This window comes from Mustela erminea, chromosome 2, assembly GCF_009829155.1.
Source record: "Mustela erminea isolate mMusErm1 chromosome 2, mMusErm1.Pri, whole genome shotgun sequence".
In the NCBI taxonomy this organism is placed as follows: domain Eukaryota; kingdom Metazoa; phylum Chordata; class Mammalia; order Carnivora; family Mustelidae; genus Mustela; species Mustela erminea.
Window position 1 is genome coordinate 129,337,698 of NC_045615.1, and position 11,185 is coordinate 129,348,882.

General features: G+C 42.6%; 1 long non-coding RNA gene across 2 annotated transcripts; it reads left to right on the forward strand.

Annotated features, from left to right (window-relative positions):
- Nucleotides 1-389: 389 nt before the first annotated feature.
- On the forward strand, nucleotides 390-6,043 carry LOC116584982. 2 transcript variants are annotated; one of them, XR_004283412.1, is made up of 4 exons: nucleotides 390-450; nucleotides 2,682-2,901; nucleotides 3,166-3,371; nucleotides 4,547-6,043. It is a non-coding gene; the product is annotated as an uncharacterized LOC116584982 (long non-coding RNA). The 2 variants fall into 2 exon arrangements; XR_004283411.1 differs by lacking the exon at nucleotides 3,166-3,371.
- The last annotated feature ends 5,142 nt before the right edge of the window (nucleotides 6,044-11,185 follow it).

Genomic DNA, 11,185 nt, shown 5'->3' on the forward strand with positions numbered 1-11,185 from the left:
TTAAGATTTTATTTTTTTTTTTTTTATTTTTTTGAGAGAGAGAGTGAGTGGGAGAACACGAGCGGGGGGCGGTGGGGAGGCAGAGGGAGAAGGAGAAGCAGGCTCCCCACTGAGCAAGGAGCCCAACGCAGGACTCAAACCCAGGATGCTGGGATCACAGCCTGAGCCACCCAGGTGCCCCTAGATGTCTCAGATATATGTCAAGTAAAATGTGAGCTCAAACCAATACAGCCCAGACAGCCATGGCTGTTTCTGCCTTTCTCGTATTTATTTATTTTTAAATACCCACAGAGCACTTACTGTACGATAGGCACATTCCAAGCCCTTGACAAATACTGACTCATCTTTCATAACAGCCCTATGAAGTGTATACTATTACCATTTCCATTTTACATTTAAGGAAGCAGAAACAGAGACAGTTGATGTAACTGATTCAAGATCACCTAACAGGTAAGCGGCACCACCAGGATCCAAGGGCAGGTAACCTGGTCCATTCCCTCAGTGTGCGGATCAGGGGGCAGGCTCTTGCCTGGGAAAGCCCTGCTGAGACCAAGGCAAGGCGGATGGGTACGGGGCCATTTCTGCACACTCTAGAAAAGAACGGCAGGACCAGAAGTATTGAAGTTGCAAAAGTCTCCATGGGTAAGCTCCACGGAGACCTAGGGAGACCTCGAGAGACCTAGATGAGGGGAGCCGAAAAAGCTGGTAGGTTTCCCGGGCTGCTCCCCTCCACTGCCTCTAAGCATAGCCTAGGGTTTTGGTGCTCTTCCTGGTCCCCGGGCTTTGTGAACATGAATTTGCTGGCTATCGCAGCCTGACTGCATGGGAAGGCGGCAGAAGGCCGGACCCATTAAAGCCATCAAAAAAAAAAAAGAAAGAAATTTGGTTGATCCTTCAATAATCCGGGGTTAGGGCACCCACCCTCCACAGAATGAAAAATCAAATATAACTTGACTCCCCCAAAACTTAACTACTAATGGTTAACTGTTGATTGGAAGCCTTATTGAGAATATAAATAGTTGACTAACACAGATTTGTATGCTTGATGTATTACATACTGTACTCTTACAATTAAATAAGCCAGAGAAAGAAAAATCATAAGAGAAAATTCATTTACTGTGCTGTATCATATCTCTCCAAAAATATTCCTGTATAAGTGGACTCATGCAGTTCAAACCCATGTAGTTCGAGGGTCAACTGTAACTTGTTTTAAAATTTCAACCACTTTTAATTTTTTTTTTTTAAATTACGAAAGCAAATGAGTTTGTGGCAGACATTGTAAAGGGGCTGATTCAACCCGATTTTCCAGCCCTTTCTCCCTTCCATTTTCCAGCTAGATCATAGGATGCAAATCCTACCACTGCAGCCAAGGTCCGTTATGGAGTTCCTGGGAGATCTCTTGTTTTCCTAAGACAGGCTCTGGGGCTTCTAGGCCCTCTTTCTTCTTGGATGACTGGAGGGACAGTGGCCACTTAAAGTCCACAAAGGAAAAGCCATCCCAATTTCAGACAAGCCCTCCTTGAGCTGCTGAGCCCTTCTGTTCAGATTTCTGTCACTTGTGGCCAAGGCAATCCTCTCTGCTTGATGTTCTGTGCCATGTTCATGGTAGAAAAGTGAGAAAATACAGAAAAGAAAAATTAAAAGGAGAGGGAAATGACCAATAGCCCTGTTGTCCGGAAATGCCTAAAATATTATCTCTCTATATATCTCTTCAATGTTTCCTCTTTTTATAGATTCACAAAAATATGGAATCACACTCTATAAGCACTCTTGTAATGGAATCTTTTATTTACCAATGTGCTAGGGCCATCTTCCTACACTAATCATGGTAATCTACTTGTCACTGTGTCAACGTTCTAAAGTTTGTTTAACTGATTCCCTATCGCTGAACATTTGTGATTGCCAATTTTCAAGCATTATAAACAACAATAGTGTGAAGGTGTTTGTAGGTGTGTCTTGGTCTGATTCATTCCTTCGGATTATTTCCTTAGGATAAATTCCGAAAATTGCTATAAGTTGCTGAATCAGAGAAAATGCACATTTTGTAGGCTTTATATCCTAAGATAAAAATGCCTTTCTGAAAGGTTTTACCAAATTTTATACTTTCATTTGAAGTGTGTACCTTCCCCCGCAACATCATTGTCCACAGTGAGAGTGATCATCTTTTTAAAAATGTCAGTTTAATGGGCAATATATAGGTTACTCATTTAATTACTGACTTTGACATATTCCCATGACATCATTTGCCATTTCTAGCTCTATTAATTATTTATTATGTGTCAAACATGGAGCTAGGTCATTTACCTTTGTTATTTCTTTTAATCCCCACAAATGCATTATCTTTTGTTTTATGAATGGATAAACAACAGCTCAGAGAGGTTACGTAACTTGCTCAAGATCACACAACTAGTAAGTGATCAAACTGGGCTTCATACCTAGGTCTTCCAGACTCCAAAGTGGTCCTTATAATAAATAGAGTTTTTTAAAGAAAGGAGGTTGGATGGGGAGCTGTGTAAGTTCTTAAGTCCTAGTTGAATCGGCCAGGAATCACTAGGAAAGAGATGGCACTCTCCAAGGGATAACTGGAAAGAGTTCACAGAATAAATTATCTATGGGAGTGTGGGGGAGGTCCAAGGGACCAGTCAAGAGTTAATAATGCACCAAGAGTCTATCATTGGCAGGAAGCCCTGGTCACCCCAAGCCTGGAGGGGCAGAAAGAGAGACCTCTTATGGGAACCTGAGGGTATCTATAGCCCCAGGAGAGTGGTTGCCTGGCCAAAGCTGTGACCATCCACAGAGGAAGATGGCCATGGCCAAAGAGAAGATAGGACACAATTATACACCCAACTCTGATCCTTGGCTGATGACTCCCATTGGCCGAATCAAACCGGAAGCCAGAAGGTAAGGAAGCCTGGATGGGTCATCCATGGGAAACAAGCTTTGGGACACACAATAAGGAAAAAAAGGGTGGAGAATGGCCTTACAGGGACCCTCTTGTTCTTGATTACCATTAGAAGAGCAGAGCTCCATCATTCCGCAACTAGCTATCGATACACTTTAAAACCCATGCGAGAGGCTGTTATGGGATTCAAGGCAACCATGTAGTACAGTCTGGTACACAGCAAATAGTCAGTAAAAATGAGTTATTTTTGTTTTCACACTTAGAATTGGCACTGGACATGGATCACTCCAAAAGATTCGTCTTTGTACTTTTTTTTCCGTTGGCAACCCAGTCTTCCAACCACTGGCCATAAAATAACAAGGGGAAGCTACAAAAATGAAACAAAACAAAACAAAATAAACAAAAAAACCAAAGTGGAAGAAAGAAAAGGAAAAGAGAAAAACCAGCTTGTTCTTGAGTACACAGCTGGGTATGTTTCCCAAACTCCTTTGCACTAAGGTGAGAGGCTATGACTGAGTTCCAGCTAATGGAATGTGAGCAGAGGTGATGAGCACAACTTCCAGGCCTGGCCCATCTTCATGCTGTCTCTTCCTTCGCCAGCTCAGTGTCAATGAACAGGAATTCCTCAGAGTTGCTGTTTCTAGAGACAAAGCCCCTGTCTGTCTGTGTTTGAACAGAGCCCTCACGCCATCCCATTGCTCCTGACTTGAAGTCCCTTAGCTCTCTATGGAAATGCAAAAGAAAAGCTGACAGTGTTTAACTAATGATATATGAGCGCTTCTTCGCCATAGTGCCTAGTGGTTCCATCATGAAGACAAAGACCAAACTTATTATTAGAGCAATATTCAGACAAGAACCCAGACCAGCAGGAGCAGCAACAAATGAATGCATAGTGGGTCTTGTCAGGAAGCAGCCCTTCAGTTCCATGACCCCCCAGTCTTCCTTTTCCTACTGAGAATTTAATTTGGGTTTACTTGACTTATTATGCTCTACCAGGGATTTCTGTCAAAAATTCCTTAAAATGAGTGGAAAGTTTCAGAAGTGAGAGGCTGGCACTGCATGTCACCAGTTGTATAGGGTTTGGGTTTACATCCAGTCCCCGCTCCTTTATTTTTTATTTTTATTTTTTTTCAGTATTTTATTTATTTATTTGACAGAGAGAGATCACAAGTAGGCAGAGAGGCAGGCGGGTGGCGGGGGGGGGGGGGGTTGGGGAGCAGGCTCCCTGCTGAGCAGAGAACCTGAAGCGGGGCTCGATCCTAGGACCCTGAGATCATGACCTGAACTGAAGGCAGAGGCTTAACCCACTGAGCCACCCAGGCACCCCTCCCCGCTTCTTTAGAGCAGTGGACCTTGGCAAGGGACTTGACCTCTCTCCGTTAAAACATACAAAAGTCTGAAAACCCGTGTCAGAAACACAGAAAACACTCAATGCCAGCTTGATGAATAAGAGAATAAAGTGAGAAGACGGGATAGCTATTCCAACCCTCCCCTCTCCTCCCTTCAACCAGGGGTCTCTGACTGATGGGGTTTCTTCTGTCTCAGGAGGGGGGTTGGTGCATATGATTTGGAAGAATTAGGGAGACAAGAAAGAACAGGGAATGTATATGGCCCGTCACATGTCTCTTTCTCTCCTCTTCTTAGGATGACACAGACGGAACTCCCTGATCCGCACTCCCTGAGCGAGCGTCCCCATCTCCCCTTTCCCCTTGGTGGCTCTGAGTATAGCATGGAGTTAGAAACCAGACTCTGGATTCCAAATGCCTGGGTTCAAAGGCTGACCATCTCACTCCCACGGAGCCCCTGGGATGATGCCTGGCAACAGTGGCCGCTATCGACATGAGCTGTTCAGTACCTGTCCACACACAGAGGTATTCTGGGCATGGTCATTTCCTCCCCTCCTTGGAAGATGCCAACACTGGTCCTCCCCTAAGGAGGCACCCTGTCTTGAAGCCTCTGTACCCACCCATTACCCTATTTGACTGAACGTCATCAATTCAGAACAACTTAAATGATTTGTGAGCCTCTCAAACAGACTAACAGAAAGGGGAAAACTTTAGAATGACTGGGGCACAGCCCACAGCTCTAGTCTGATGAAAATAGTGCTGGAGGGAGAGATGACCTGGTGACATCAGGTTTCAACATCATGGCAGGACCAATCTCGCATCAGTTAAATAGGAAATCATCCCATTCTGTAGTGACAAGAGAGAGAAGTAATGGCTACAGAACACAAACATATATAAAACCAAGAGCCTCACAAAATGCATGTAATAGGCAGAACCTATTTCAGTTATATATTCCACCAGTTTCAGTTCCCTACAACATAACATCCCTATACAATGAAATTACGATGTAACATTTGTGCATAAAGAGGGCATGTAACTGCAGAGCCGCAAGGGTTCACCCCAAGTGCCCAGACCTGAAGTCTTGGTGTCAGGGCATGGTATGCATCAGGAGGAACATTCTAGATTGACGAGGAGGCTGAGATATGGAGACAGACATTCAGGTCCACATACTATGTGCCAGGTGCTGAATGGACATCCCCTCATTTACTCATCACCAAATCTATGATGTACAAATAGCTTTCAGGAAACCACCTGTGCCTGGGATGGAGCCTGGACTTCGCCACTTTCCAGCTGTGTGATTTTTAGGAAAGTTGTACAACCCATCTGAGCCTGGGAAGAATAAAGGGGCCAACATACATAAAACACCCTGTACATAATAAGTGTCTAATTGATGTGATTTTTTTTTCCCTCCTCTTGATTCTATTAGTGTTTTTCAACTCTGGCTGTACATAGCAACCACTGGAGGAGCTTTAAAAAAATTCTTGCCTGAGCCCTTCCTCCAGAGATTCAGATTTAATTGGCCTGGGGGGTGTGGCCTGGACAAGGGCATGGGGATTTTTAAAAGCTCCCCCCTGGGAGCAGCTAACGTTCAGCCAAGGTTGAAAACCACTTGTCTTAATTGAATCACCCAGTATCAAGCAGGGAGTTAGGAGGTGGTACAAGAATTTTGTTAATCACACTGGCAGAGTTATAACTGAGAACTTGGGAACGCAGACGTCCCCTCCTGCCATCAAGGGAAAAGGACAGAGCAATGGGAGCTCCCTCAGCTCCGTGTCCTCCAGGGGAGCCGGTCTATGCAGACCAAGGAAAAGCCGGACCAGCAAGAAGTTTTGTCTGGATGAGGGATACCATTTTGGGAAAGCCAATTCTTTAGAACAGAGTCTATGCGTTAAAGAGCCTGGGGGTGTAATTCCTCAAATTAAATGTATGTTCTGGGAACCTGAGATAATAGTCCTTCTGTCTTAATGGAGGACTAAAATTCTGCAGCACCGTTGTCGCCCGGCTGTGTGTCCTGTAAGGTGAGTTCCTAAAACACGCTGAGTTCCATTTCCCAATCTGTGAGGGACATACCCACTTTTTTTTTTTTTTAAGATTTTATTTATTTATTTGACAGAGAGATCACAAGTAGGCAGAGAGGCAGGCAGAGAGAGAGGAGGAAGCAGGCTCCCCACTGAACAGAGAGCCCTATGCGGGGCTCGATCCCAGAACCCTGGGATCCTGACCTGAGCAGAAGGCAGAGATCTTACCCCACTGAGCCACCAGGCGCCCAGGGACAGACCCACTTTTAAGGAGAACTGTGTGAGAGCTTGACCTTCTCAGGAAAGAAAAAAAATTTAAAAAGCCATATCCATCCAGATGCACAACTTTATATATATTTTACATTTAAGGAAGTTCATGGACCCCATTAATTTTTTCTTAGCTAGATAAGCGCTAAATCCCCTTCCAACCTGATAAAATTATCTTACTCCAATTAAACTATTGTTTAAAGGTTATGCGCTATGGGTGGGCTCCACAGGAGGGAGAGGGACATCTGAGCCCTGCAGGACTTGAGCCGGAAATAATGCGGAGGATCTCTGGGTAGAGTGAGTCATTTCTAAGACCTTGGGTTTAGGCAGCCCGGTCAAGTATCTAAAAAAAAAAAAAAAAAAAAAAAAAAAAAAAAAACCTCCTCCGGAAAAATAATCAGGCCGAAGAATTACAATCCTAACTCTTTCTTTAGGAATTAATGCCTTTAACATGATTTTCAAAGTGCAGTACAGAAAATCCACATTTCATTATCAGGTTCAAAGCCAAAGGGCTGTGCGGAAACCCCAAGCAGGCTGGAAGGCGGAGCCCGGGCGCACAAATCCCTCTTCTTCCCCAGGCTCTCTGTGCGATCGGAGCGGGCAAATTGCTTCTTTCACCTCTCCGTGCCCTCGCCTGGAAAGCGCAGATAACAGCGCTAACCTCACAGGGCTGGTATGAGGAATAGCTAATAAAATGTGATAGTGACACGCCCAATTTAAATGCAAACGGCTGTAAAACAACAAAAAGCGTATTTAAAGATTTCCACAGCTGGGAGATTGGGGGAGATGGGAACGGACACCAAGGCTTTGAGAGGAGGCTATTTATTTTTCTCTCTAGGGTACACGTTGGTGAATTGATTCTGCCATGTGCCAGACACGGTGCTAGACTCCGGGAAACAGAGAACAGTCTTGGTTCTCATGTCGTCTGCAGCCGTTCCAGGAAAGTCATGCGAAATCTGCTGGAAAATGTTCTAAATTACAGGGCTCTCTCTCTCTCTCTCTCTCTCTTTCTATGATAGTTACCAAACTCTGGCTGCAAAAAATAATGCTCGGAGCTTTGGGAAAGGCAAAGGCTTATAAAACACATCAATGCCCTTGAAGAGAAGACACGTGGGAAAGGGGAAATGATCCAGGATAAGGTAAGACCCAAAGCCAAGTGAATACTCAACTTCTTCTTTCATTTGTGTTTCTTTTACCTGTGAGCGCCTCCCTTGGCCAGTCTCCTTCCAAACTCTGGGAGTCTCTTCCATACCCACTCCCAGATTTCTAGGTCTCTCTCAGGACCTAGTTGGTGTAAACCAACTGCTATATTTGGTACACTGTAAATCGTCAGGACCCAGAAGGTGCAGGCTCTGTCGAAAGCGTCACATTTATTTTTTATATGGTTATTTACATGCAATAAAATGCTCAGGTTCTAAGTGTACAGTTAAATGAGTTTTTGACAAATGTAAGCACCCTTATGAATATATAGAACATTTTTATCCCCCCTGGGAATTTTTCTGCAGTCCCTTTCCATCAATTACCCCTCATCCAGAGGCAATTGCTGTTCGGATTTCCATCGCTGTAGCTTAGTTGGTTGGCCTGCCGATCTTCATATAAATGCAATTCTACTGTAGGGGCTCTTTTGTGTCTAGCTTCTCTGATGAAACTAAAGTTTTTCAGATTCATGCATTTTGTCGGATATCTCAGTAGTGGGTTTGTTTTTATTGGAGAGCAGTATTCCTCTGTGTGAATTTATTGTAATCCATGACATTTGGGCGGGGCCTTTTGGCTTGTTACCAGGTTTTTTCCATTATGATGAAGTTATCGTTATTCTTGTGCAAATTTTTCAGTGGATATATGTAGAGTTTTTTTTCAGCTTTACTGAAATGTAATTGACATAATATGGGTGAGTTTACAACATAGACTACGGTGATTTGATACACTTGTATATTTCAAAATAATTACCACTGCAGGATTAACACCTCCCTCACCTCATATAATTACCTTTGTGTGTGTCTGTCTGTGGTGAAAACATTTAAGATCTACTCTCTAGGCAGTTTTCAACTATATAACCCAGTATCGTTACCTGTGATTGCCATGCCGTGCATTGGAGCCCCAGAAGTTGTTCATCTTATAGCTAGAAGTTTGTACCCTTTGACCAACAGCTCTTCATTTTTCTAGATGCCCCAGCCCCTAGTAATCATCATTCTATTCTGTTTCTATAAATTCGACTTTTAAAAATCCCACATGTAAATAAGATCTTACGGTTCATGTCTTTGTCTTATTTCAGTAAATTCAGCGATGCCCTCAAGATCCATTCATGTTGTCTCAAATGACAGAATGTCCATCTCTCTCACGGCCAAATAATATTTCATTGTGATACATACACCACATACTCTTTATCCATTCATTCATCATCCTAAGAAATCTTTGCCTATCACAAGACATTATCTCTGTTTTATCTTAAATTACTTTTGGAGGTTGGTATGGCAAGGGATCTCCTATCATTTTCTGGAAAGACTATCTTCTTTGAATTATATGGGTGCCTTTATCAAATATCAATTGACTACAGGCATGAATCTATTTCTGGATTCTGTTGTGTTCGTTGCTTGCTTTGTTCATCTTTGCATCAACCCCACAGTGTCTTGAGTACTATGAGCCAAATGTAAGTTTTTATATTCATTAGCTATTTCACTTTTTTATGGGGGAGGGGGGAGAAGGAGTGAGAGAATCTTAAGCAGGCTCTATGCCCAGCATGGGGCCCAACAGGAGGCTTGATCTTATGACCCTGAGATCATGGCCTGAGCCGATATCAAGAGTTGGACGCTTAATCAACTGAGCCAGCCAGGGGCCCGTATTCATTAGATATTTCTGCATAACAAAATATCCCCCAAATTGGCAGCATAAAACAACAAACCTTATTATTTCCTACGGCTTCTGAGAATGGGGGATCTGAGAGCAGCTAAGCTGGTAGTTCTGCCTGAGGGCCTGTCATAAGCTTGTAGTCAAGCTATTGGCCAGGCTCAAAGTCGACTGAAGGCTAACATTAGGTAGAGCTAGACGGTTTGCCTGCAAGGTCACTATGCAGCTATTGACTATTAACAAGAGGCCTCTGTTTCTTGCTGACTATTGGCCATGGGTTTCAGTTGTTCACTATACAGGATTCTTCATAGGATTGTTCGTGACAAAATGACGCACTTTCCTCAGAACAAGTGACCAAAGAGAGAGAATGAGAGAGAGGGAGAGTTTTTACAATGTTTTTTATAACTTAATCTAAAGTTCATCACTTTTCCTATATTCTTTTGGCCACAAAGACCAACCCTGAGAGCCTGTGGGAAGGGACTACACAAGGAACAAATACCAGGAAGTGGGGATCATTGGGGGCCATCTTGAAGGGTAGTTACAATCTTGAAATCATGTGGTGTAAGTCATCTCACTTAGGTTTTCTTTTTCAAGATAGCTTTGCTACTTTAGACCCTGCACATTTTCATATGAATTTTAAAATAAACTTGTTGATTTCTAAAAAGGATCTTTCTAGAATATTCACTAGGGTGGCAGTAAGTGTAAAATCAATTTGGGAAGTGTTAACATTTTATCAATTTTGAGACTTCCAATATGCGAACATCAATAGGCAATTTCTTTCTACTTATTTTATCTTCTTTAATTTCTCTCAGCAATATTTTTTTAAAAGATTATTTATTTATTTATTTATTCATTTGATGGAGGGGTAAGGGCAGAGGGAGAGGGAGAGAGAGAATCTTATATCCTATGAGCATGGAGCCCAATGCAGGGCTTGATCTCATGACCCTGAGATCATGACCTGAGCCAAAATCAAGAGTCAGATGCCTAACTGACTGAGCTACCCAGGTGCCCTCTAAGTATTTTATATATATATTTTAAAGATTTTATTTATTTATATGAGAGAGAGAGAGAGTGAGCATGAGTGGGGGAGCAGGGAGAAGGAGAGGGAGAAGCAGACTCCTTGCTCAGTGTGGAGCCCAACAAGGGGCCCCATCCCAGGACCCTGAGATCGTGACCTGAGCTGAAGTCAGACATCTAACCAACTGAGCCACTCAGGCACCCCCCCAGTATTTTATGTTTTCTAATACTACTTTAATGATATTTTTAAAGTATCATTTCCTAGTGTCTGTTGCTAATATATAGAAACAAAACTGATTTTATAATATTGGTCTTATATTCTACAACTTTTCTAAATTATCTTATTAATTCTAGTAGTTGCTTTATAGATACCTTAGGACTTTCTGTGTAAACAAGAAAACACATTAAAACCAATCCTTCCTTTTTCAATATGTATTCCTTTCATTTCTTTTTCTTGCCTTCCAGTTGAGCACAGAGTTTGACAAAGATTTTTTGTAAACAAGTCTGGTAATAAATATTTTTGATTTTGCAGGCCATATGGTCTCTGTCACAACTACTCAACTCTGCTGTTATAATACAAAAAGCAGCCGTAGACAATGTATGTGATTATGTTCTGATAAAATTTTATTTCCAAAAACGAGTGACCAGCTAGGGGTTGGCGCATGAGCCATTATATTAAGGTCATGAAAGTGAAGGAGACTAAGGACTTGTTTTAAATTGAAGATGACCACAGAGACATGACAATGCAATGTTACATGTGATCACGGCCTGATCTTCTGCTATAAAAGACA